A 26,196-nucleotide genomic window follows, 5' to 3' on the forward strand; every position below is an offset into this window, starting at 1 on the left:
ATCAACAGCATGAGAAAGTTAAGATACATGTGCTTTGCTTCCTCCAGATCCTTACAATGTTCTTGATGAAATTAAGTTACACTGACATGATTTGTTTTTCCATAGCTAACATTAATTTTTACTCAGTGCCTATGTTTGCTTCAAATTAATATTCTGGTGATGTATATTTTCACATACTCCTCCCTTACAATGCAACTACCTTATTTACTGCAAATTCTATGCATATATTCGCCTTTTCGTAATTTTGGTGGGGACAGATAATTACTACAAGTGCAATGCTTTTAGAATTAAGGAAGATAGAAGTTCATTACCTGTACTAGTAATTCAGTACCATTTTAAGATTGATATCAACGAACAGAAATATACTAAAGAAGTAAGCAAATATGGAAAAGGGATTCTTAAGAGCCCCTTGAGGGTCCAATACTCAAATCATTGGATTGGCTACCCTGACAACCAGTCCCCATTTGAGGCTATCCAGGAAACATCACCTCAGAACAAATGACACTCCTGTTGTCCAAGAAATTCCAAGGAATTTAGGAGCTCTGTGTCAGATACTCCTATTACTTAGGAAATTACAAGTCTTAGGAGCTCTTTGTCAGTAACTTCGGTCAAAGATCAAAGGCAGAACAAAAGAATCTTCCCAGCACCCCTAACTTTAAGAATTTTAAGAGTGCTGTGTCAGTACCCAGGGACAGAAACATACATATATGTGTGTGTGTATAGAGAAGGACACACAGAGATACGTATGTATACATATCAAAAACATATATATATATGTATTACATATATAATTTCACACAGGCTTAGGCACACAATGACCTGGAAAGTCACAAATCCATGCTCAATAGCTCCTCAAACCTCACTCTTGGTCCCTGGTTTCTGAACACAGCTAAGGTATGATTTAATATCAGGGCTAACACCAGGGCACTGCTCATGCCCAGATGTTCATGGTTTCTAAAATCGTGGTTATTTGTCATTGTTAAGAATGTGATCCAGGCCAGCCATCCAAGGGAGGATCCTTCTTCATCAACACATAATCTATAATAGCTCAGCCAATCAAACAAGGTCTAGTTCTCCCATAAGTCCTTGAAGACAGTACCCCAGATCCATACTAGCTTGTGCTATGACCATAAACAAGTGCTTATTTTGTTGCTATTTCTTCAGGATCAGAAAATATACACATCTCTGAAGACTGGCTCTTTTTTTTTTTTTCCATATTTGAGATTTTATTGGCTGTATTGAGAATCAGTACACAGACATTTCACTTTGTATACAAGTCTTAACACACGTACCAAAAATCTAAAAAGCCTTATACTGTGATTCTTTTTCAGTTATTCCAGTGACTTTCCAGCTTTGAATTTGGAGGCAAATTTTTCTTAATAGAATATCAAGTACCAGTATCTTTGAATGCTGCTGTTATTTAGGTCCCACTAATTCAAAACTTTGTCACACACACTACATACTCAAACTTTCAATCTTTCACAGCACATTAAAAATATTAGGAAAACTAAGACTTCCATGACCAAAAATGTTAACAGAGTACACACGATTCTGACAGCAATGATCCAGGAGTGGTCTTCTTCAGGAAACAATTCTACTAAAAAACACAGGACTAGAAGTAATTTAAAATATTCAAGACATTAAATGCAAGACTGTGACTCCAAAGTGCCATTTAATATGCTTTGTATTGTAGGATATAAAACTAACCCCCCACCTATGGAATGTTAAGCTGACACCCAAGACAGTCCAAGCCTCCCATCTTTCAATATCCCACTATTTTCTGCTTGTACTCAAAAATAAACAACCAGTAAATGATTTCACTTCTAAAAAAAAAAATCATTTACACTTAAAAAATGGGATGAGGTGGCATTCCTTCCTTTTTAAAAATGTTTCTAGAGCTACTAAAAAAACTTGCATTTACAAAATAGTTGATAAAAATATTCCTCTGGATTGTACAAGAAGGGAAACGGGACCACTGATTGGACATGGTGTATGACTAATCAGACTTGGCTTCTTTCTCTTCTGCTTCTTCAGGGGGTGGACTCTCCTCGTTTTTAGTTTCTCCATCTTCGGCAGGTAAATCTTTTGTTTCTTGGTTAGGCACTTCAGCCTGTTTTCCCTTTGCTCCCCTTTTCCCTTTTGTTTGAACTTTCTTGTCAGAAGATTTATCCTTGCCCGCCGCCTTCCTGGGCTTGGCATCCGCCTTGGCAGGAGCAGGCTTAGCCGACAGGCTGCCGACCTGCGCTTGGGCTCCTCCCTCGCCGCGCCCTCGGCCGAGCTGACCTTCCTCTTGGGCATCCTAGCGGGGCGCGGCGCGGCGCGGGCTTCCGAAGCTGCGCTGCCTGGCCGCCGCCGCTGCTCCCCTGCTCCCGCCGCCCAAGCTGCTGCGACCCACCCGTGGTGGGGGCGGTCCGAAGACTGGCTCTTTAAAGCATAAGACTAATAATAGGGGGTTATCAGAAATTTTGGGGAGTAGAGTCTTCTCTACTCAAACCAAATAACTCTACCTAAACATATATGGTGTTTTTTAGTTTATTAAAACTACTGAAGACCGTCTGATTCAAGTGTCTAAATTATGCTCCTGAACCTATTAAATGCAGTGCCAGGATGTTCAGATGTTCAAACTGAACAATGGTGTTCTTTTCACTAATCTGAGCTGAGGAGAGAATTCCAAAAGATGAGAACGAGATATAGTCACATCAAATGAATGAAGAAAAACAAACATGACCATCTTGAAATGTCAATGCTTTAAGCTACAAAAAACTCCTGAGAGAAAGTAAAGACCTAAATAAATAGCAAGATGTACCATAATCCATGGATAAGAGTATACTAAGATGCCAAAGCTCCCCAGATTGGCACATTCAGTGTACAGCTGGCCTCCAAATCTGTTGGTTCTGGTTCCACATCCCAGATTTAAACAACCTTGAATTTATATCCCCTTTCAGTGAATGAAAGTCTTTTAACAAATTGTACTGGACCAAGTAGATAACTATATATTAAAAAAAAAAAAACAATGAAAGCACCTTAACCCCACCTCACACATGAACTCAAGTTATGTCAGGATGGATGATAGGCCTAAACATAAAATTCTAGAAGAAAAACAAAGGATATCCTTTTTAAGGGACATTCTGGTGAATATCCTTTTTAGATTTATTTTTATTAAAACTTATTAGTTGTATATATTAATAAGGTTCAGTGTGGTATTTCCATACATGCATACACCATACACTGATCAAATCCAAACCACCCTTCCCAATTTCTAATAAGCACCATTCTACTTCCACTTTTAAGTTAACTTAGGTTTTTTAGCTTCCACGTGAGAAAGAACATGAGGTACTTGTCTATATCTGGTTTATTTCACTTAGCATAATGACCTCCAGTTCCATTCAATTTGCTGTAAACGGCAGGATTTCATTCTTCTTTATGTGAACAATACTCCACTGTGAACTGTTACCACATTTTCTTTACCCGTTCATCTGACAATGAACAACAGGCTGAGCCCTATCTTAGCCATTGTAACTAGTGCTGCAATAAACATGGGTGTGCCAATGTATCTTTTGTATGCCGATTTCATTTCCTATGTATATATATGAAGAAGTGGGTAGATGTACCATATGGTAGATCTATTTTTAGCTTTCTGAGGAAACACCATACTGTTTTCCATAGTAGCTGTACTAATTTGCATTCCCACCAAAAGTACTTACAAGTTCCTTCTCCATATCCTCACCACCATTTATTTTATAGTAGTCATTCTAATTGGGATGAGATGGTATCTTCCTTTAGTTTTGATGTGCATTTTCCTGGTGGTTAATGATATTTAGCATTTTTTCATATTTGCTGGTTGTTTACATTTCTTCTCTGGAAAAGTATCTATTTGGATCATTTGTTGGTGCTAGGATTTTTTTGGTTTTTGGTTGATTCCTTATATACTTTGGAATATTAACCCTCATCTCTTCACTGTGTTGACTGCTTTCTCTGATACGCAGAAGCTTTTTAGTTTGTTGTAATCCTATTTGTCAATTTTTGCTTTTGCTTCTGGTGCTTCTGGCATCCTATCCAGAAAATCACTACCTGTCTCTAAGTGTTTCTCCTACGTGTTCTTCTAGTAGTTTCAGTTTCAGGTCTTAAGGACTTTGATCCATTTGGAGTTGATTTTTTAACAGGTGTGAGAGACAGGAGTCAAATTTCAATATTCTGTATATGTATATCCCATTTTCCAAATATCTTTTGTTGAAGAGCTGTCCTTTCTCTAGTGTATGTTTTTGGCATGTTTATCAAGAATCAATCGTCTACAGATGTGAAGTATTTTTTCTGGGTTTTCTCTTCTGTTCCATCGGCGTATGTGTCTGTTTTTATGCCAGCGTCATGCTGTTTTGGTTACTACAGCTCTGTAGTATGTCTTGAAATTAGGCACTGTGATACCTCAAGCTTTGTTCTTTTTGCCCAAGACCACTTTGGCTATTTGGGGGTCTTTTCTTCTTCCACATGAATTTTAGAATTTTTTCCTAGTTTGTGAAGAATTTCATTGGTATTCTGATAGGGAGGGAGTTCAATGAATCTGTAAATCACTTTGGATAGAAGAGGCAATTTAACAATGTTATTTCTTCTAATCCAGGAGCATGAGTATCTTTCCATTTTTGTCTGTGTGTATTCAATTTCTTTCATTGGTGTTTTATAAGTTTCATTGTAGAGGTCTTTTACTTCCTTGGTTAAGTATATTCCTAAGTATTTTATTTTATTTTTGTAGCTATTGACCCAGCTATCCCACTCCTCAGTTTATACCCAGAGGACTAAAAATCAGCATACTACAGAGACACAGCCACATCAATGTTCATAGCAGCTCAATTCACAATAGCTAGATTGTGGAACCAACTGAGATGTCCTTCAGTTGATAAATGGAAAAAGAAACTGTGGTATATATACACAATGGAATATTACTCAGCCATAAACAAGAATAGAATTATGGCATTTGCTGGGAAATGAAGTTGGAAAATACCATGCTAAGTCAAATAGGCCAAGTCCAAAAAACCAAAGCCTAATGTTTTCTCTGATAAGTGGATGATGACACATAATGAGGGGAGGTGGGGGGAAGAGAAGAACGAAGGAACTTTGGATGGTATAGAGGAAAATGGGGTGGAATGGGGTGGGGGAAGGAAAGACAGTAGAATGAGACAGACAGTATTACCCTATGTATATGTATGATTACATGAATGGTGTGAATCTACATTGTGTACAACCATAGAAATGAAAAGTTGTACCCCATTTGTGTACAATGAATCAAAATGCAGTCTGCAAAAATAAAAAAAAATAAATTAAAAAATAAAAAATAGATAAGAATAAAAAATTGCTTTCATTTCTTTCTCATAAAATTTATTACTGGTGTATAGAAAAGCTACTGGTTTTCCTGTTGATTTTGTATCCTCTTTAGCAAATTCATCAGTTCCAATAGTCTTTTGATGGCCTCTAGGTTTTTCTATGCATAGAATCATATCATCTGCAAAAAAGATGATTTGGCTTTCTCCTTTCCTTTTTTTTCCTATGCCTTTAATTTCTCTCTCTTTTTTTAAAAATCTTTTTGTAAGGCTGGTCTGGTGCTCATGAATTCCCTAAGTTTTGTACCTCCCTGACCCAATAATGGGGATTGAATCCAGGGGTGCTTAACCACTGAGCTACATCCCTAGCCCTCTGTAATTTTTATTTTGAGACAGAGTCTAAGTTGCCTAAGGTGACTTCGAACTTGCCATCCTCCTGCCTCAGCCTCAAGAGTTGCTGAAATTGCAGGCATACACCATGTTCAGCAAATTTCCTACATTTATGCTAGAATTTGAAGGTCTTTATTTCTTCTTCATTGATGAAGGATAGCCTTATAGTGCTCAGTAATCTTCATTGGCAGTTATTTTGTTTCAGTACTTGGAATAGGTCATTCACTCCCTCCAGACTCACAGGGTTTCTCCTAAGAAAAATCTGATGATTAATGGGCCTCAAAAAGCAAGCTGGTACTTTTCTCTTGCAGATTTAAAATTTTTTTGTCTTGAACTGTTGACAGTCTGACTTAATATGCCATAGAGAAGACCTTTTCTGGTCATGTCTACTTGAGGTCCTAAAAGATTTGGTATATGGAAGTCTTTCCCAAGATCAGGAAGTTTTCTGTTTCTGTTTCACTGAATAGGTTTTCTATGCCCTTTACTTAGTTATCCTCACTTTTAGGTATTCCAAAAATACAAATGTTTGTTCATTTACTCATGCCCCATGGGTCTGGAATACTCTCTTTTTTTTTTTGATCTGACTGGGATATTTCAAAAGACCTGTCTTCAAGTTCAGATATTCTTTATTCTGTTTGATCTAGTGGGTTGTTGAGGTTTTCAACACTTATTTTTTATTTGACTTATTGAGCTTTTAATTTCCAGGATTTCTGTCTTTTTTTTTTTTTTCCAAATCTCTCTTTGCTAAATTTCCAAATTCATATCCTGCATTGTCTTCCTAATTTCATTTGACCTGCATTCTCTTAGATCTCAGTTGGCTTTTAAAAAATCATTCTTTAAAATTCTTTATCAGGCATTTTATCCATTTTGACTTCTTTAGAATCTGTCACTAGAATGCTATTGTGAGGCATCATGTTTCTTCATATTTCTGTGTTCATATGTTCAGATTTGCACAGCTGATGGTTCAGATACCCTACCACTTCAATAAGGTGGCCTTCTTAGTGGCCTTTTCTGAATAAACACCTTAGGGCATTGTTTTGTTATGTTGGCTTTGATTCTAGCTGGGCACCACAACGTAGTCTCCCCATAGCTTCTTTGGCCATGATTAATGAGTCTGGGCATGGTGGAATAGGAAAGACCCTGTGTTTCTGTTGAGCACACAAGACGGGACATTCTTAGCATTCCGGGCAGATATGGTGTAGACAAATTGGGTGTGAAGTACTGTGTGGCTACTCCTACGATGGAAATGGTAACACTCTGACTAGCAAGGCCTTTGGCACTGGCAGCTCTGGCAGTGGTGAGGTACCTGCAGAACTTGTTCTCTGACCACTTAGTGATGAGGGCCCAGGTGCTACCTAGAAGGCAGTGGTGGGAACCACAGAACACCTTCTGGGGCACTCACACGTGGTCCTGACAGCACTGTGCAGTCAGACATGGTACAGGGAAGGGCAGGTGGTGGTAACCACACAGGTGGCATGGCAGTGGTCCCTTAGTGTTTTCCTCTGTTACTTCAGTGGCAGCGCACTCAGGAGCAGGACCATGGCCAAAGGTGGGCAAAGTTTCTCTTGGGACCACCTTTGGCCATGTGAGCCTAGGGGTGAGGCAACGGCTGGAGTCACAAAGCCACTGAGGCCCCCAGGTTCACTGTATGCACAGGGCAGCTGTAAGAACCTGGTGTTCTCTCCCCATTCTAAGCATGGTGAGGAGGGAAGGGTGGTGGGAACCTCATGGGAATGTCCTCAGTTCTGGCATTGGGGTGAGCCTTGGCTGGCCATGCTCTAGGTCTCAAAGAGGAAGTCCCCAGATTTCCTGGTTTTTAGGGCAGCACCCTCTATTACCCTCTGTAACACCTGTCTCCTACAGTGCAGGGCATTTAGTGGGTTTGGGTCACAGGCCCTCTGCTGGATTAAGCTGGGTTCTCGAGGCGACTACCCATCTTTAGCAAGAACAGCACAACGCCCATGGAGTAGAGATGGGAACTCCAGGAGTTCTGGACCCCTGAGAAGTCCAAACACAGCAGCTCAGTTCTTAAGATGGCTCCTGGCTAAAGCGCCTGGGGGAGTCACTGAGAAATGATGTAAAATACTTTTCCAAAGCAGGGCTACTGAGCAGATTTCAGGTTTCTTTATTTTCTTTTCCAAATAAAAATGGACAAAATGTTTGAAAAGACACTTCAAGAAGAAAAATGGTCAATATGACACAAAAAGTTACTCAATACCTTTGGTAATCAGGAAAAAGCTAATTAAAACCACAATGAAATACAATTTCACATGGCTAGAATCTAAAGAACAAACAATACCAAATAGTGGAAAAATGTACATCAATTGGAACTTTCATATACTGCCGTTGGGCATGTTAAATGGTATACTCTTTGGAAAATAATTTGTCATTTAAGCATATACCTATCCTATGATTCAGCACCTCCATTCCTAGGTATTTACCAAGTTAAAACATATGCCCACAAAAATATGAACTTATTTTCAGAAGGTGCATCTGGGGGGGGTGTTTCTTTCTGATCATAATAAATAGTTAACAAACGGGTGACTAATGGTTTAATACTCATTTTTAAGTCTAATTATGTCATATGACATACACAGAACTATATGTAATATATTTAAGTTTTGAAACAATCAAGTTTACTTACTTTACTTATATATACATTCACACCTTTACTTCAAAACTATTTATGGAGGATCAAAAATATATTTCAGGTATCCAAGTTCAAACTGTGATGAATCACAGATGTAGAGCTGATATTTCTCTGTAAGAATCAGAGTATATCTTTCAGAATAAAGTTTACTTAAAATGAGGTTCCTGATCTTCTCACAGAAGGAAAAAGTGTTACATAACCTAATAGTCTCAGGCTTAGGAAGTAAAAACAAGCCTGGTGCCAGTCAGGTCTGGCAGATGCAAGAGTTATGGGTGGTCATTTCAGGCCTCCATTCCCTGCGGGCCCATCTGCTCCACCTCCCTTGTCCAGAGCCACTGGAGGATGGGTCCTGGGAGCAAAGGCTAAACTGTGGAGAAATACTCCAAAGAAGGCTGCTGCCCGTCAGTGGCATCATGACTCAGGCTTGGAGGAAGAGACTGCCACCACAGGTGCTGCCCACCCCTCTGTCACTTCCCTCCTTCCCTCAGCGCCCTTAGAGTGACATCTCAGAGTCTCCAGGTCTGGAAGTGTGATGACTGAGGCAGGACCCCTGCTCCCCTGAGTCTGTCTACAGACCACACCACCCAGCACCTGGGAGAGTAGTGTTTGGATTTCTAGGGCCTTTTTTTAAAAATTTTGATTCATTGTACAAAATGGGGTACAATTTTCATTTCTCTGGTTGTACACAAAGTAAAGTCACACCATTTGTGTAATCATACACGCACATAGGGTAATGATGTTTGTCTCATTCTGTTATCTTTCCTTCCCCCTGCCCCGCTCCACCCCTCATTTTCCTCTATACAATCCATCCTTCCTCAATTCTTGCCTCTCCCCACACCCCATTATGTATCATCACCCACTTAACAGAGAAATCATTCGGTCTTTGGTTTTTGGGGAATGGCTTATCTCACTTAGCATGAAATTCTCCAACTCCATCCACGTACCTGCAAATGCCATAATTTTATTCTTCTTTATGACTGAATAATATTCCATTGTGTATATATACCATAGTTTCTGTATCCATTCATCTATTGAAGGGCATCTCAGTTGGTTCCACAATCTAGCTATTGTGAATTGATCTGCTATAAACATTGATGTGGCTACATCACTGTAGTATGCTGATTGTAAGTCCTTTGGGTATAGGCCAAGGAGTGGGATAGCTGGGTCAAATGGTGGGTCCATTCCAAGTTTTCTGAGGAATCTCCATACTGCTTTCCAGAGTGGTTTCACTAATCTACAGTCCCACCAGTAATGCATGAGTGTACATTTTCTCCCACATTCTTGCCAACGCCTATTGTTGCTTAGGGCATTTTAAAGAGTGTTTAACCTGCTCATGCCTTTTGACCCAGTATCTGCACTCCAGGAATTTATCATAAGGAAATAATCAGAGCTGAGAGAAGGAACTGCTGCTAGAGAAGCTCATTTCCTAGCATGCCTGCAACAGCCTACAAAACACCCTTCCCCTCAAAGGAATCAAAACAACTTACCATCTAACAATAGGGAATTTATCAGATGAATTATGATACAGTCATTAGATAGACTACTACCTGCAGCCATGAGAGACAAGTTCTGGAGAAGAATAAAACTGTTGGAGAATATCATGCTAAGTGAAGAAGATGCTGCCAAATATGTTTGATGACAAATAGCATGATAAAGTGGTGGGTAGCAGGACCTCTTGCAGGCAAATGGGATGAAATTTTCCCAGCCTCACAGAAAGCCAGTAGATCCCTGAATCCAGGTTACTGAGGAAGTCTGCGCATGTCCTCATAGTTTTATGGTATGGGGAAGGGGAGGCTGAAAACCACTGGTATATGCAGTATTACCCCAGTATTGACTAAGGAGAAAAAAAGTGTATGTGAATACTTAGATGAGAGGTAATCAATGTCGGGCTACATGTGATTAATAAGGTTTTGGCCTTAGAAATCAGTACTTTTCAAATTTGAATGCCGATCCAGTTAAAAGATCAATTCTGGTTCATCATGTTGTGGTAGATCAGAGATTCTGAATTTCTAGAAAGATTCCAGGTAAGGCCCCTGCTGTAGGACTGCACCTGGAAAACCAAGGTTGTGGATGGCACATATTTGGTAGGAAAATAGGCAAGTTATGCTAACAGCGACTATATCTAGTTGGTGAGAATATGGGTACATATTTATTTTTTTACACTGTCCTATATTTTCCAGGATGAAAAATTATTGCTTTTGTAATAAAAAAGAAAACTTTTCATATTTCTAAACCTTTGACTTGGGCTGGAGATGCAGGTCAGTGGTAGAGGGCTTGCCTAGCATGTGTGAGGGCCCTGAGTCCCATCTCACCACTGCAAAAAACGAAAATACAAAACAAAACAAAAAACCTTTGATTCAAGTAGTCTTAAAGGAATCTATCTTAAATAACATGAAATGGGATCAAAGGTTTATTTATATTTAAATTAGAATGATCTGTAATACAAAAAATTAGTAACCACCTAGTTCTCTTTTTTCTTTCTTTCATTCATTCATTCATTCACTTTGGAGTGCTGGGGATTGAACCCAAGGCCTCACACATGCTAAGCAAATACCTACCACTGAGATAACACCCCAGTCCTCTAAATTTAAGAAAATGACTTAAAAAGGATGAAATGGCAAGTGATCATTAAAAACACTTAAAAAGACATGGGGAAATAAAATGATAAATTTTTATCACTGTATGACATCTATGCTGAACTACTAATATAAAATGAATTAAATATAAAATGCTAAATTTACTGTTTATTCAATAAAAAACAGGAAAGAAATATGACAAAATGTTCATGTCTTTGGATACTTGGATGGATTTTTTTCTCCTTTAAACTTTTTTCCCTTTAAACTTTTCAGAACACAGTAAAGTTGAAGGAGGGCAGGATTAGCACTGAGAGGCAAGGATACTAATGGAAAGTGGCAGAGAAAGGGAGAAAAGAGACAACCATTCAAGGGTCAGGAAGAAAGGAGCAGACTTGGGGCCGATCAGCTGGGGAATAGGGTAAGGCTGTGGGACCTGGGGGATTTCTTCTTAGAACACCAGGATGGGAGTACAGGAGAAAGACAAAGTGTTGGTGAAGGTAAAACCAGCAGCTGAAGCCATGGATCTGTACCCCAGCAGGGGGAGGGAGGATCCAAAGTCTACCACCTCTCATCCTCCCTGACCCCTTGCTGAATGGCTCTAGGCAGGGGATGCCAACAGGGAAGTCACTGACTCAGCTGTGGAGACTTGCCACCTCTCCATTCGGCTTCCCTGGACACAATGGATGCTTCCTAGAAACACCTCAGCAATTGATCTCTCCCTTTCCCTTCCCAGCAATTGCTCCCTATGATTACCTAAAGCTGTAAGGAGTAAGAATTCATGTTACCCTTCTCTGATAAAGCAAAATGTAGTCTGTTCCATGTTCCCCTTTCTGGGCTTCTTTCTAGCCTCAAACTCCAGACAGGCAGCAAAAAGCAGGAGAAACATATGCAAACCAATAGAAACTTGCATCACTCATTGAAGATCAAACTAGACAGCACTTCTTAAACTATAAAATGTGTTTTGTTTTGTAATTTTTCTTTTTTTGAAACAGTGTCTCTCTGTTGCTCAGGCTGGTTTTGATCTGGGTTCAAGCAACTCTCGTACCTCAGTGTCCCAAGTGTTAGTACACAGAAGTACACCACTACACCCGGAAAAAAACTGTATTTTAACTATTTAAAATGTAATTATTAATTAACCGCATATTACTTATCTAAGTTAAAAAGAAAACCCACCCTATGTATCTGTTCTATGATTTTCTCACTGAGGGGAAAGGCAGGCAAAGATTCACTGTGCCAGTGTCAGAATTTCATAAAATTTTATTAGCTCTCCCCCACCTCTGGGACATTCCTATGAGGTATGCTTATCCCTTGTTCACACAAGAGGCACTACAAGCCCAGAGGACCCAGCCTTAAACCCCTGCCAGGCAGTGGCGTTCCTGTGCCCTCCTCCTATTCCACACTGACACCCATCTGCTATTCCACAATAGGGTGGAGTTTATATCTGCAGAGATGCTAGATTCACACATCTGCTTTCACAGTCAAAGGATTTTAATCCACAAACAACGGAGCCAAAGCCCTGGGTTCAAAGGGAAAGGCTCAGGTCTAGCTGTCATCCAATTCCAAAGCTGTGCTTCACCTAACACCCTGTTAGCATTTGTAACATTTCCCTAAAGCCAGGACGTGCAGCCCAGGCTCACTCTACAAAAAGAGGTCAGGACTGGAAAGCATTTCTTTCTTCTGGCCTTGGGAGGGGGCGGGGCGGCGAGGTGGGGGACATGTTTCCTACAAATAAAGTAAAGGAGACAGGCTCTGTCAGCAGTAACAGTGACCCCACAGTGAATCCTCATTCCCTTTCAGGCACTGTGAGAAGCTACTGATGTGCCACTTAATCCTCACAGTCCCAGGAGGCAGGCATTATATCACTCTCATTTTACACAAGAGGAAATGAGGTAGAGAGGTAAAAAAATAAAAATAATAAAAAAAAGGTCCCAGGTAGAGAAAGAACCAGAAATCAACCCCAGCAGTCTGGCTGAGTCCACACTCAGGATTGCTATGCCTCACCTTTGTTTGCTTTGGCAAATAATCCACCAAGCCACTTTCCCTAGACAAGGGAGTTAATAATCATCAAAGGGAGCACAATCCTACACCCTTGGATTCCAAATTTTCCTAAAAGGAGCCAATCAACTTGCTGGTCTGGCATTTACAAAACACTTCAGCCTCTCCATGCTCGTCTTTCAGTCAGAGCAAAGTATTCCACTTGGCCCTCGTGTATTGTCTTTCCTATCACATTAGGGCACATGTTTACCTAGACTGGCAGTTCTGGTAACAAGGGCCTCAAAACAGCTAACTTTTTCTCAAGACCACTCCCCAGGTTTGTTTTTATGGTATTTCCTCTTCCCATTTTCTCCCAACCAACAGAAGCTTCAACTGTGAAGAAACTCTAGACATAAGCAGAGGTAAGAACATATGTCTCATGATCTTTAACCCAAAGTTTCAAGATCAGGAAATTAAGTCATGCTTGGACTTGGGTTGCACAAAGTCCTGGAAACCCATACTGTGTATGGGTGCCTCACTTCCTCAGTCCCACAGTTTTCAGAGGTGCTATGCCTAAGCAATATGTAGGAGCAGACTTGTCATTAGCAGGAACATGGTGGGCAGAGAAGTGGGAGAGGGCTCCTACAAGTCCTGGAAGACCCTCAGAGTGGCTGGGATCCAGCCGGGAGCAGTTCCAGAAAGCCAAAGTACAGCCTCAACATCCATTTGACTCTGAGAATCAGGATGCTTAAAAATGGAGGGATTCTTGGGACCCCACCCCCATGTGATACCCTGGGGAACCCCCAAAGTTTAAAGACCCATCTTTCAACGCACAGAGTTCATGACATACAATTCTGAAGGCATTCATTTTCCCTACCGAGACCTGTTCACATATGAACTCCATTTTTGTTGTGCTACAAGTAAATGAGAAAAGCAAGCAGGGTGTGGAAAAAAATGACATAGCTTGTGTTCTTTTGACATAGAAGCACTGCAGAGTAAGCAGGAGCCTCTCAACCTGTCTTTGGTTATCCCATTTTGGACAGACACACACACACACAGAAAAATCTCTTATTGTAACAGAAACAACTGCAACCTAGGAATGGGTGGGGGGCACTTGAAGCAGAGGGTAGCAGAGCGGGAACCAGAGGGAACTGGAAGGCACCACCCTTCTCTAAAGAGGAGGCCGTTCCAGTACTGCCTTCAGGAATTCTTGGGGGTAGAACATTTAAACACGTGATTTTCAATGGAAGTTCAGTTTTCTTTTTCTTTTTAACTGTATGCTGGCCTGATAAAACACCTGTGTTGATTGGATGTGGCCCTCGCCTGCAGTATGTCACCAGCACAGCAAGGTGTCTTGAAAACAGTTTGTCTGCACTACCCAACCAGCTCCTGGTGTGCAGCTCGGATGCCTGCTGGATGTAGTGTGCAACTGCAGGCTGGAAATAACTCCCCTCACATCATATAGAGCTAAGTTTGAATGTTGGCTCTGTTTTCACGAGCTGCAAACCCTTAGGCAAACTAGTAACCTCTCTAAGCAATCATTCTCATCTACAAAATGTGTGGCAATACCCAACTTAGAAAGGTTTGTGAAAAATTAAAAACTTGTATGTGAGGACTACTCTTAATAAACATAAAGTTTTCTTCTGCCATATCCTTAAAGAAACAAGCTAAGTCCTAGGATTCTTAGATTTCAATCTTCTCATCTGCTCAAAATCAAAACAGCACTCCATCATTGCTGCTCCACCTCACAGGATAGGATGAGAAGTTGCAGATGTCAGCAGAGTTAAAATGTAGACTCTCGTTGACTTGATTGCCAACACTCTTCCCTCTCATTTCTAGGCTAACAAAGGAGCAATTTACTTTTCTAATGTGTTTATACCCGTCAATAACACGAAGTGGGGAGAAAATGGTGTCACATTTGTAACTCTTTATTATGGCTATTAGCAATCAACTTTCCAATTCCACAATCCTCTAACAGAGGAGAGTAGGTTACTACCTGCTCACTTAAGGGCCTGGCAAGTTTTTCTCTTTCCATGCTCTTGGTTTAAGGAACTAGAGAGGAAACTGAGGTAGAAAATAAAGTCACTCAAGAGTTACATGTTTCTTTTATTCACACAATGAAAAGTGAACCATAAGCCAAACAAGTTCACTAAAGTACCATGATGAATTCACTATAGTTTCCAACTGTGAAGGGATTTTTGTTGGTTCTCTCATTTTCCCACACATTGCAGTGGAATAAGAGCATGCTTTGGAGCAATTCAATTGAATCTTATTTATTTATTTTTTTTGTACTGGGGATTTAATCCAGGGACAATCTACCACTGAGCCATATCCTTAGCCCTTTTATTTTTTTATTTTGAGACAAGGCTTCACTAAGTTGCTGAGGCTGGCCTTGAACTTGCAATCCTCTTGCCTTGGCCACTAGAACTGCTAAGATTACTAGCATGCAACATCATGCCCAGCCCTTAATTGAATCTTAAAACATCTCTACATCTTCTTTTGGACTAGTCAATCTATACAGGCCAGGTCTAGACTTTAGGGGATTCATCTAACACTTTGACTTTTAATTGTCACAAATGTCTTTTATTGAGCTTGTTTTCTCTTTAAGTCAGAGAGGCATTAAGTTCAGCTGCACTGAAGCTACTAAAAAATGTGGGTTTATCTTTCAGGAATATGCCTCTCCTTCCCTCTACTGGATTTCAATAGCTCCCTCTCAGAATCAAAACTTTTACAAATTACTGATCAACATGACAGAATGAGTAGAAAGTATAAGGTGAATCCTGAGAAAAAATAAGTTAGATATTATCCTCCCCAAAAACAGAGTTCTTGAAAAGATTGGAACACCATGCAGAATTTTTAGTAGTCAGTTCTTTGCTAAATACTGACATGTCATGATTCCTAACACAAACTCTTAAAGATATGTAAAAAATCAACAGAAAAGATAAAATCTCTTTCATGTAATAAGTAGATCTCCACTCATCTTGTTATTTATTTTTTTTAATGAAAACCTTCTGACCTATATGATGCTTCCAAAAGTGTATACATGTGTGTATGTGTGTTCACTACTCTGGCCTGGCTTGTTTGTTTCTGGTACTAGGGATGGAACCCAGGTCCTTGTGCCTGCTAAAAAAGCATGCTACCACAAAGCTACATCTTCATACCCTACCTCTGCTTTTTTTTTTTTTTTTTTTTTTTTTTTTTTTTTTTTTTTTTTTTGGTGATGCTGGGGATTGAACCCAGGGCCTGGTGCTTACAAGGCAAGCACTCCACCAACTGAGCTATCTCCCCAGCCCCTAGTCTCTGCTTTTTGATGAGTGTAATTTGAAAAGGATTTGGGCAACTGGCAAAAACTGCTAACTCATTTTATATAAGCTGCCTGACTGGAGGCAACTCAACCCCCAAGTGTGCTGATGCCCTTTGTGCAGAAAAAGCTGACCTAGCATCCACCAGCATCAACTCAATCCACTCAGTTTTGACATTCTCAGCAAACACCCTGTGCCTTTAGAGCAAAATAAATCCATACCCGCAAGAGAGAAAAGGAAGGCTTGTGATGACTGCAAAGGCAGCCCTGACAACCAGTTTACAAAGAACAAGGATGTGTGGAAGGCTTTGAATCTAGAAAGACCTGTAGTGCTAACCCTATCTTCTGTAGTGCTAAACCTATCAAAAAATAAATAAAATAAAAAACAAACAACAACCAGAAAACCTCCACAGGTGATAGTGTTGATACTTTTAAAGAAAAGTGCTCAACATATACAAAAACAGAAACAGTGAGGCCTTCCATACCTATCCCCCAGTTTCAACAATTAACAACTCATGTCCAATTCCTTCCGCCCTCATTTCCCTGCTAGCAGCTCCCCAAAACTGGATTATTTTAAGGCATATCCCCAAGCCGTATTTCAACTTAACCCAGTAACTAAAAGTTAAAGGTTTTGAAAAACCGTAATTATGATATCAATACTAAAACTAAACAAAACTAATATCTAAATAACAAGTACAAATTTCCTCCACCCTCTCAATGTTTTAAAAGGTTCTGTCATCAAATCAGGATCCAATAAAGGCCTAGCTCGTTTTTAAAATCACAAGTACCCCATCCCCGATTCTCAGAGGAGCCGGGTGACTCCCAGTAACTAATAACCCTATTCCGGGAATACCACATAGAAACGCTAATCATAAACTTGTCTATAAATTTATAAACAAAGCACACGCGAACCCGTTTCCCCTGAAGAAAATTCAACAATGTCGAGAGCCACCATGTACGTGTCCTTTGCAATGGTGCGAGTTATCTCTGGGATCTGAGCAACACCCAACCGCCTTACCCGAGCGTTTGCACAAGTGGGGGACGAAGCAAGCGTGTTTCCTTCCTCCGAGGCGGGATCCGCGGGGTCGCTTCCCGAATGGCCCTGCCTGCCGCCACCTCCCGAGACCACCTGCGCAGGTGAGAAAAAGTTGCTTCAGCCGCCGAGTTCCCGAGGACCCGCCCAGGTTAGCTAGAAGGCATCTGGGGCCAGCGAGGCTCGTCATCGAGGAACCAACCAGGACGCTCCAGGGCTGGGAGACCTGCCAGCCCTGCAAAGCCGGAGGCTTAATCCCCGCGCCGGGCGTGCGCGCGGACGCCGTCCGCAACGCCCCCGGCAGCAGCCGGCACGCGATGTCGGCCCAGCGAACACCCGTGCGTGCGCGCGGGCCGCAATCACCCGACAGTGCCTGGAAGGAGGGAGGAATCACCCCCATTTCTACATCGTCACCTGTTTTATAACGATCACCAGCCACCTCCCCGGGCTCCTGGCCTCAGACCCACCACAGACCGGTCGCGTCCCACCCCGAGCCCGGAACGATCACGCGTCGGTGGTCGCATTCCCGGGTCCCTTAAGTAGCAGAGAAACCCCAGCGCCCCAATCCTATGAGAGAAATTCCTCCCCTCCCGACGCCGGGGAAGCACGGCGCAACGCGGGGGCCGTGGCCCGGCCCGGACGCCTCCCTCGCCCCCGCACGCACCCGCGGCTCGCGGCTCGAGGTCAGCGTCCGGCGCCCGGAGTCCCGGCCCACAAGCGGTGAGGTGACGGCCCAGGCACCTGCCGCGCCCGGCCCCAGGTGACTGTCGGCTGGAGGGGCGGGGCCCGCGTGTCCGCCCACTCTGCCCCGCCCTGAGCGTCCGGGAGGGCGGGGAGCGCGGCCCCCGAGATCCCACCGCGCTCTGCTGGCTCCAGACCCGGAAGAGCGGGCGTCGGCGCCCAGCACAGCACGCCCGTCTAGGCCTACCGAGAGACCGGCCAGGGGACGCCCCCTGCAGGTGGGGTGGCGAGAGGTATGGGGGCTGCCAGCCCTCGGACTGGAAAGGCGTGGAGGCTGAGGTTGGCGGAGAGACGCCTCAGTGGAGCGGGATGCGAGAGCTGCTGGGAGCTTAATGATACCCGCTTCCCGGAGCTGGGCCTTGAAGACCCAGCCCCAGCTCAAAGAGCGCCTCATGTCCCCAGCAGACAGGACGGGCAGGGCAGCTCTTGGTCACAGACTCTCAACAGTTTCACAAATGTACACTTTGGCACTTGTTTCCAGATGAGCGTACACACAGGTGACAGAACCTGAGACTTTCATGCCACTAAACAACTGCCAGTGATGCACTATGAATTCTGATTTTTAAATTAAAATTTGCAAGTTACATACATATTGCATTGCTTTTGTGTGTCTACAGTGCTGATTTGTTGTAGTTGTTCAACAAATATCTGTTGCACACTTATGACTTGTTAGTTATTTGAACATATAAAATATGGCACATATAAAATGTGATATAGTTGAAATATATAAAATATGGAAATATATAAAATATTTCCTCCTCCTGCTGCTCCTCTTCAAGTAGAGCCTTAAATGAGGAGCCAGGGCATTTCTTAACCCTGGAAAGAGTCTGGCCTGGCCTTGTCAGGAATTCAGTAATGGCCCCAGAGGAGCAGTAAAACCCCGCCAGAAATAAGTATGGGCTTCTAGGGGAACTTTGCGGGGGTGGGGGGTTCGCTCATCTGTAGGGTCAGAGAGGATGTCCTGGAGAGTTAGAGATCCTCTAAATCAAGAAGGACTAGGACTACAGGATTGACCAGGATGTGAAGTGCTTCTGCCCAGAGTCTACTGTGGGCAAAGTGAGAGGCAGAGAGTCACAGAGTGTGTCCTCATAGAGGAATGGCACGGTGGGATCATACTACTGATGGGGAGAGGATGGGAGTTGAGTTAGTGGTGGGTGTGGGGGTCAGATCACACTCCTAACACAGCTGCCATCTGTGGAACATATACTATAAAACAGGAGCTGGACGTACATCACTCCAAACTTAAAGGTAGGGTTACTATTTGCCTTTACAGGAGGGGAAAATGAAGTCCAGGAGGAGAGGTGCCTTACTAGTAACAGGACTGGGTCAGGGTGATTCTGAGGAGCCAGACTACATTTTCAATGCCTTTCTCCAGGAGGATTCAGGAGGCTGAATTTGTCTTCAAATACTCCCAGCATCCCTCCCCAAAGCCTGTGTCAACAACCTACCCTCAGGCTTCTCTAGTCTAGGGAGGATGTGCACTTGGGGACGTCTATGCACACCAGATACCTCCCAAGGGGAGCCCCATGGCAAAGACCTATCATTGCTTCCCACTATTCATTCTTTCCTATAAAAACGGAAATGAAGCTGAGCCAAAGGCTTCTTGTAACAAAGCCTACATTTCTCTGCCTTCCTTGCACCGAAATTTATCAACAGTGGTGCCCAGAACCTCTGGAAATTCACCATTCAGTAGCACTTCTAAGGCATCGGCTCCTCTTGCAACAGCTCTAATTGGTCAGATTAATCTGTCTTCATGGGATAAACATTACTGCCTCCTTGATAATCTTCCCCTCTTAACTTCTAAGCGACTTAGGTTTCATTCAGGGAGGCAAAGTACCAAACTATTCACCTTCCCAGAGGTCATCACTGGGGTGGTCACATGATTCTGACCATTGAGGGGTAGAAACGGATCACATGACATGGTTCTGACCAATGAGATACAGGAGGAAGTCCTGGCACAGCTTTTGCTTTACTGATGCAGATATTGTTCCTTTCCTTTTAGTTTTCTTCCTGCTCTTTGGCTGCAGATGGGGTAGTAATCTTAGGCCGTGGTACAACACCAAAGAGAGAAGTGGACTAAGCAGCACCCACTCTGATACGTCTTACTTCAGCCTTATTACATGAGAAAAATACCCACTTTGCTTGTTTAATGCACTCATGGTCCGGGTTTGTTACATGCAATTCAATGCAATCCCAATGGGTGAACTGTACTTTCCAAAGAAAAGCCTCTAAAATCAATCTAGCCGACCTGACCACAAGGTAAGTTTTGGCATCAGACTGTCCGGGTTTGAGTTTCAGCTCTTCCATTTATGTTAGTTAATTACCTTGGGGAAGTCTGTGAAATGAGATTATGTGTGGTAAAATTAGAAGCTATCATAAAAGCCCAAGAATAATGCCTGGCATGTGTGGAATGATTATTAAATTATCATTGAGATAATTCTTATCTATCAGTTTCCATCAAATGTTTCCCTGGCAAATATGTAAATTCCAAATTACATATTCATTTCGCGTTTTCACTTCTTTTTTTTTTTTTCTTCTTTTTTTTTATTGTATTGTAAACAAATGGGATACATGTTGCCTCTCTGTTTGTACATGGCGCAAAGGCATACCATTTGTGTAATCATAAATCCACATACAGTAATGTTGTTTGATTCATTGTTATTTTTTCCCTTCCCCCCACCCCTCCCACCCCTCTTTACCCTCTATACAGTACTTTCTTCCTCCATACTTGCCCTCCTCCCTAACCCTAACTCTAACCCTAACATTAACCCTTCCCTCCCCCCCTTTATGTGTCATCCTCCACTTATTAGCGATATCATTCGTCCCTTGGCTTTTTCAGATTGGCTTATCTCACTTAGCATGATATTCTCCAGTTTCATCCATTTGCCTGCAAATGCCATAATTTTGTTATTCTTTATGGCTGAGTAATATTCCATTGTGTATATATACCACAGTTTCTTTATCCACTCATCAATTGAAGGGCATCTAGGTTGGTTCCATAGTCTGGCTATTGTGAATTGAGCAACTGTGAACATTGATGTGGCTGTATCTCTGTAGTATGCTGATTTTAGATCCTTTGGGTATAGGCCAAGGAGTGGGATAGCTGGGTCAAATGGAGGGTCCATTCCAAGTTTTCTAAGGAATCTCCACACTGCTTTCCAGAGTGGCTGCACTAATTTGCAGCCCCACCAGCAATGTATGAGTGTACCTTTCTCCCCACATCCTCGCCAACAGGAGGCTTGTATTTTTGCTTGTATTTTTGATAATCGCCATTCTAATTGGGGTGAGATGGAATCTTAGGGTGGTTTTGATTTGCATTTCTCTTATTACTAGAGATGTTGAACATTTTTTCATATGTTTATTGATTGCTTGTACATCTTCTTCTGTGAAGTGTCTGTTCATTTCCTTAGCCCATTTGTCGACTGGATTATTTGTATTCTTGGTGTAGAGTTTTTTGAGTTCTTTATAGATTCTGGAGATTAGTGCTCTATCTGAAGTATGATTGGCAAAGATATTCTCCCACTCTGTAGGCTCTCTCTTCACATTACTGATAGTTTCCTTTGCTGAGAGAAAGCTTTTTAGTTTGAATCTATCCCAGTTATTGATTCTTGCTTTTATTTCTTGTGCTATGGGAGTCCTGTTGAGGAAGTCTGGTCCTAGGCCGACATGTTGAAGATCGGGACCTACTTTTTCTTCTATAATCTGCAGAGTCTCTGGTCTGATTCCAAGGTCCTTAATCCATTTTGGGTTGAGTTTTGTGCAGGGTGAGAGATATGGGTTTAGTTTCATTCTGTTGCATATGGATTTCCAATTCTCCCAGCACCATTTGTTGAAGAGGCTATCTTTTCTCCATTGCATATTTTTGGCGCCTTTGTCTAGTATTAGAAAGTTGTATTTATTTGGGTTTGTGTCCGTGTCCTCTATTCTGTACCATTGATCTACCTGTCTATTTTGGTACCAGTACCATGCCGTCTTTGTTACTATTGCTTTGTAATAAAGTTGAAGTTCGGGTATTGCGATACCCCCTGCTTCATTTTTCCTGCGAAGGATTGCTTTAGCTATTCTGGGTTTCTTATTCTTCCAGATGAATTTCATGATTGCTTGCTCTATTTCTGTAAGGTACGTCATTGGAATTTTAATTGGGATTGCATTGAATCTGTATAGCACTTTTGGTAGTATGGCCATTTTGACAATATTAATTCGGCCTATCCAAGAACATGGGAGATCTTTCCATCTTCTAAGGTTTTCTTCAATTTCTTTCTTTAGTGTTCTATAGTTCTCATTGTAGAGGTCTTTTACCTCTTTTGTGAGATTGATTCCCAAGTATTTTATTTTTTTCGATGCTATGGTGAATGGGGTAGTTTTCATAATTTCTCTTTCTGAGGATTCCTCACTTATGTATAAAAATGCATTGGATTTATGAGCATTGATCTTGTAACCTGCCACTTTACTGAATTCACTTATGAGTTCTAACAGTTTTCTGGTGGAATTTCCTGGTTCCTCTAAGTATATAATCATATCATCCGCAAATAGGGATAGTTTGAGTTCTTCTTTTCCTATTCGTATTCCTTTAATTTCCTTGGTCTGTCTAATTGCTCTGGCTAGAGTCTCAAGAACGATATTGAATAGGAGTGGTGAAAGAGGGCATCCCTGTCTTGTTCCAGTTTTTAGGGGGAATGCTTTCAGTTTTTCACGGTTTAGAATGATATTAGCCATGGGCTTAGCATAGATGGCCTTTACAATGTTAAGGAATGTTCCCACTATCCCTATTTTTTCTAGTGTTTTGAGCATGAAGGGGTGTTGTATTTTATCAAATGCTTTTTCTGCATCTATTGAAATAATCATGTGATTCTTGACTTTAAGTCTATTGATATGGTGAATTACATTTATTGATTTCCGGATGTTGAACCAACCTTGCATCCCTGGGATAAAACCCACTTGATCGTGGTGCACTATCTTTTTAATATATTTTTGTATGCGATTTGCTAAAATTTTATTGAGAATTTTTGCATCAATGTTCATTAATGATATCGGTCTGAAATTTTCTTTCCTCGATTTATCTCTGTCTGGCTTGGGTATCAGGGTAATATTGGTTTCATAGAATGAGTTTGGGAGGGTACCCTCCTCTTCTATTTCATGGAATACTTTGAGAAGTATTGGAATGAGCTCTTCTTTAAAGATTTTGTAAAACTCGGCTGAGAACCCATCTGGTCCTGGACTTTTCTTTGTTGGTAGGCTTTTGATGACCTCTTCTACTTCATTACTTGAAATTGTTCTATTTAAATTGTGTATGTCCTCCTCGTTCAATTTAGGCAATTCACATGTCTCTAGAAACCTGTTGATGTCTTCGAAATTTTCTATTTTGTTGGAATATAGATTTTCAAAATAGCTTCTAATTATGTTTTGTATTTCAATCGTGTCTGTTGTGATATTTCCTTGTTCATTCCGAATTTTGGTGATTTGGGTTTTCTCTCGTCTTCTCTTTGTTAGAGTGGCTAAGGGTTTATCAATTTTGTTTATTTTTTCAAAGAACCAACTATTTATTTTGTCAATTTTTTGTATAGTTTCTTTTGTTTCAATTTCGTTGATTTCAGCTCTGAGTTTAACTATTTCCTGTCTTCTACTACTTTTGGTGTTGGTCTGTTCTTCTTTTTCTAGGGCTTTGAGCTGAAGTGTTAGGTTGTTTATTTGTTGATTTTTACTTCTTTTATTGAATGCGCTCCATGAAATAAATTTTCCTCTAAGTACTGCTTTCATAGTGTCCCAAAGATTTTGATATGATGTTTCTTTGTTCTCATTTACCTCTAAGAATTTTTTAATTTCCTTCCTAATATCTTCTGTTATCCATTCATCATGTAATAGCATATTGTTTAATCTCCAGGTGTTGGAGTAGCTTCTGTTTTTTACTCTTTCATTTATTTCTAACTTCAATCCATTATGATCTGATAGAATACAAGGTAGTGTCTCTATCTTCTTGTATTTGCTTACATTAGCTTTGTGGCATAATATATGGTCTATTTTAGAGAAGGATCCATGTGCTGCTGAGAAGAAAGTGTATTCGCTCTTGGTTGGATGGTATATTCTATAAATGTCCGTTAAGTCTAAATTATTGATTGTGTTATTGAGATCTATGGTTTCTTTGTTCAATTTTTGTTTGGAAGATCTGTCCAGTGGTGAGAGAGGCGTGTTAAAATCACCTAGTATTATTGTGTTATGGTCTATTTGGTTTCTGAAATTGAGAAGGATTTGTTTGACATACATGGATGAGCCACTGTTTGGGGCATAGATGTTTATGATTGTTATGTCTTGCTGATTTATGGTTCCCTTAAGCAGTATGTAATGTCCTTCTTTATCCCTTCTGACTAGTTTTGACTTGAAGTCCACCTTATCTGAAATGAGGATGGATACCCCAGATTATTTGCTGAGTCCATGTGCATGATATGTTTTCCCCCATCCTTTCACCTTTAGTCTATGTGTAGCTCTTTCTACGAGGTGAGTCTCTTGCAGGCAACATATTGTTGGATCTTTCTTTTTGATCCAATCTGCCAGTCTATGTCTTTTGATTGATGAGTTCAGGCCATTAATATTCAGGGTTATTATTGAGATATGATTAGTAGTCCCAGTCATTTGGTTCATTTTATTTATTTATTTGTTTATTTATTTTGAGACGACTTGGTTCTTCCTTTATTTGACAATTCCTTTAGGATGGTTCCTCCCATTGCTGACTTGTTTCTTTGTTTTTCATCTCTTCCTCGTGGAATATTTTGCTGAGAATGTTCTGTAATGCTGGCTTTCTTTTTGTAAATTCTTTTAGCTTTTGTTTATCATGGAAGGATTTTATTTCATCATCAAATTTGAAGGTAAGTTTTGCTAGGTATAAGATTCTTGGTTGGCATCCATTTTCTTTCAGGGCTTGAAAAATGTTGTTCCAGGCCCTTCTAGCTTTTAGGGTCTGGATTGAAAAATCTGCTGATATCCGTATTGGTTTCCCCCTGAAGCGTTTTCACTTCTTAAAGTTTTTTCCTAGTCATATCTTAAACGCTTTGGAACAGGAAACTTCAAGTTTCTTAAAAACCACCATTTGCCTAGCATCTTGTTTCTTCATTTCCTTGACTATAACTGCTCTCTAAAACATTTTAAAAGGGAAGAATAGAAGCAGGTGCCTTGTTTTGACCAGTCATGAATTACTACTCATGCACTAGTGCACAGGTACAGGTGTGTATTCGTATTTGACTTATAGCTCTTTTTAAAAAAAATAAATCAGTAATTCCAGTGTCAATGCTTCTAGCTTAGAATTTTTCATTGCTAAATAAAATATTTTAATGGTCCAGAAATATGTGTTTGTTCAATCTGAATAGCATTGAAAAGTACTATTATTCACTTAGCTAACAGAATACTTAATAAATACTTGTTGAATGGATGAAAGTTTGTTTAAATATATCAGATAAGTTCCCAGAAGTAGAATTTCTACTTCTATTTTCTACATCAATCACAGGGATTCATATTTAAATTTTTCATCGAAACTGCCAGACTGCCCTTTCAAAAGTTTGGGACAACATTCCTGCATTTCTGCCCTCTTTGGATGAGCATCCATGCACTTTACACTTGGACCACATACATCTTTCTTAACTTTTCTATGAACAGTTTGTCATTCATTCCCAGTGAGTCACACTCTAGCTATTTAAGCAGAGAAAAAATTTTTTAATAAAACAAGGGAAATTCACAGAATCTTTGAGGAGACCAGAGAGGGGGACTCACCTCTGAGGACAGGAACAATTCCAAACCACGCCTCAGTGGCTGCTCCAAAGACAGCCCTGCTGCTGGAGACTTGTGGCTCAGATGTCCACCTTGCCCTCCTAGACCACCTGATTGAACGTTTACATCAACAGTGCCAACCCTGTAACTCATTCTGCTCTGTGATTATAATTCCTGCTATTGTTTGATATTTAAATGGAGTCAGTAGTCACCACCAATCCATCAAGGCAGTATCTTCCCTAGTCCTGAAATTTTTAAAAAAATTTGAGCTGTCTTTTGATTGTCTAGATTTTGAAGGTACCTTTTCCAAGTGTTGATGGGAGACCTTCGTGTTCTCTCTTCCCTCATCCTGTTTGATATATTATTCTAATATAATCTATGATCAGAGATAATCACTCTTTTCTTTACCTCTTCCTCCTATATTTTCTCAAGCCTAACTTCCAAATCCTCCTTTTTTCAGACAT

The 26,196-nt window shown here is 40.9% G+C and overlaps 1 protein-coding gene and 1 pseudogene across 2 annotated transcripts in view; both read right to left on the reverse strand.

Moving 5' to 3' along the window:
- Nucleotides 1-18,135, reverse strand: part of GPR160 (G protein-coupled receptor 160) — a 42,525-nt gene extending 24,390 nt beyond the window's left edge. The window contains exons 1-2 of the mRNA XM_079155790.1: nucleotides 17,901-18,135; nucleotides 17,163-17,332 (exon numbers count right to left, since the gene is read on the reverse strand). The gene's annotated coding sequence lies outside the window, so the exon portion shown is untranslated. The remainder of the gene's footprint in view (nucleotides 1-17,162; nucleotides 17,333-17,900) is intronic.
- Nucleotides 1,682-8,171, reverse strand: LOC306670807 (non-histone chromosomal protein HMG-14-like; annotated as a pseudogene). Its single transcript, XR_013766777.1, has 2 exons — nucleotides 3,223-8,171; nucleotides 1,682-3,165 (listed from the first exon to the last, which is right to left on the reverse strand). The product of XR_013766777.1 is annotated as a non-histone chromosomal protein HMG-14-like (transcript).
- Nucleotides 18,136-26,196: the final 8,061 nt, after the last annotated feature.

Source organism: Sciurus vulgaris, assembly GCF_902686455.1.
Source record: "Sciurus vulgaris genome assembly, chromosome: 10".
NCBI classification, from domain to species: domain Eukaryota; kingdom Metazoa; phylum Chordata; class Mammalia; order Rodentia; family Sciuridae; genus Sciurus; species Sciurus vulgaris.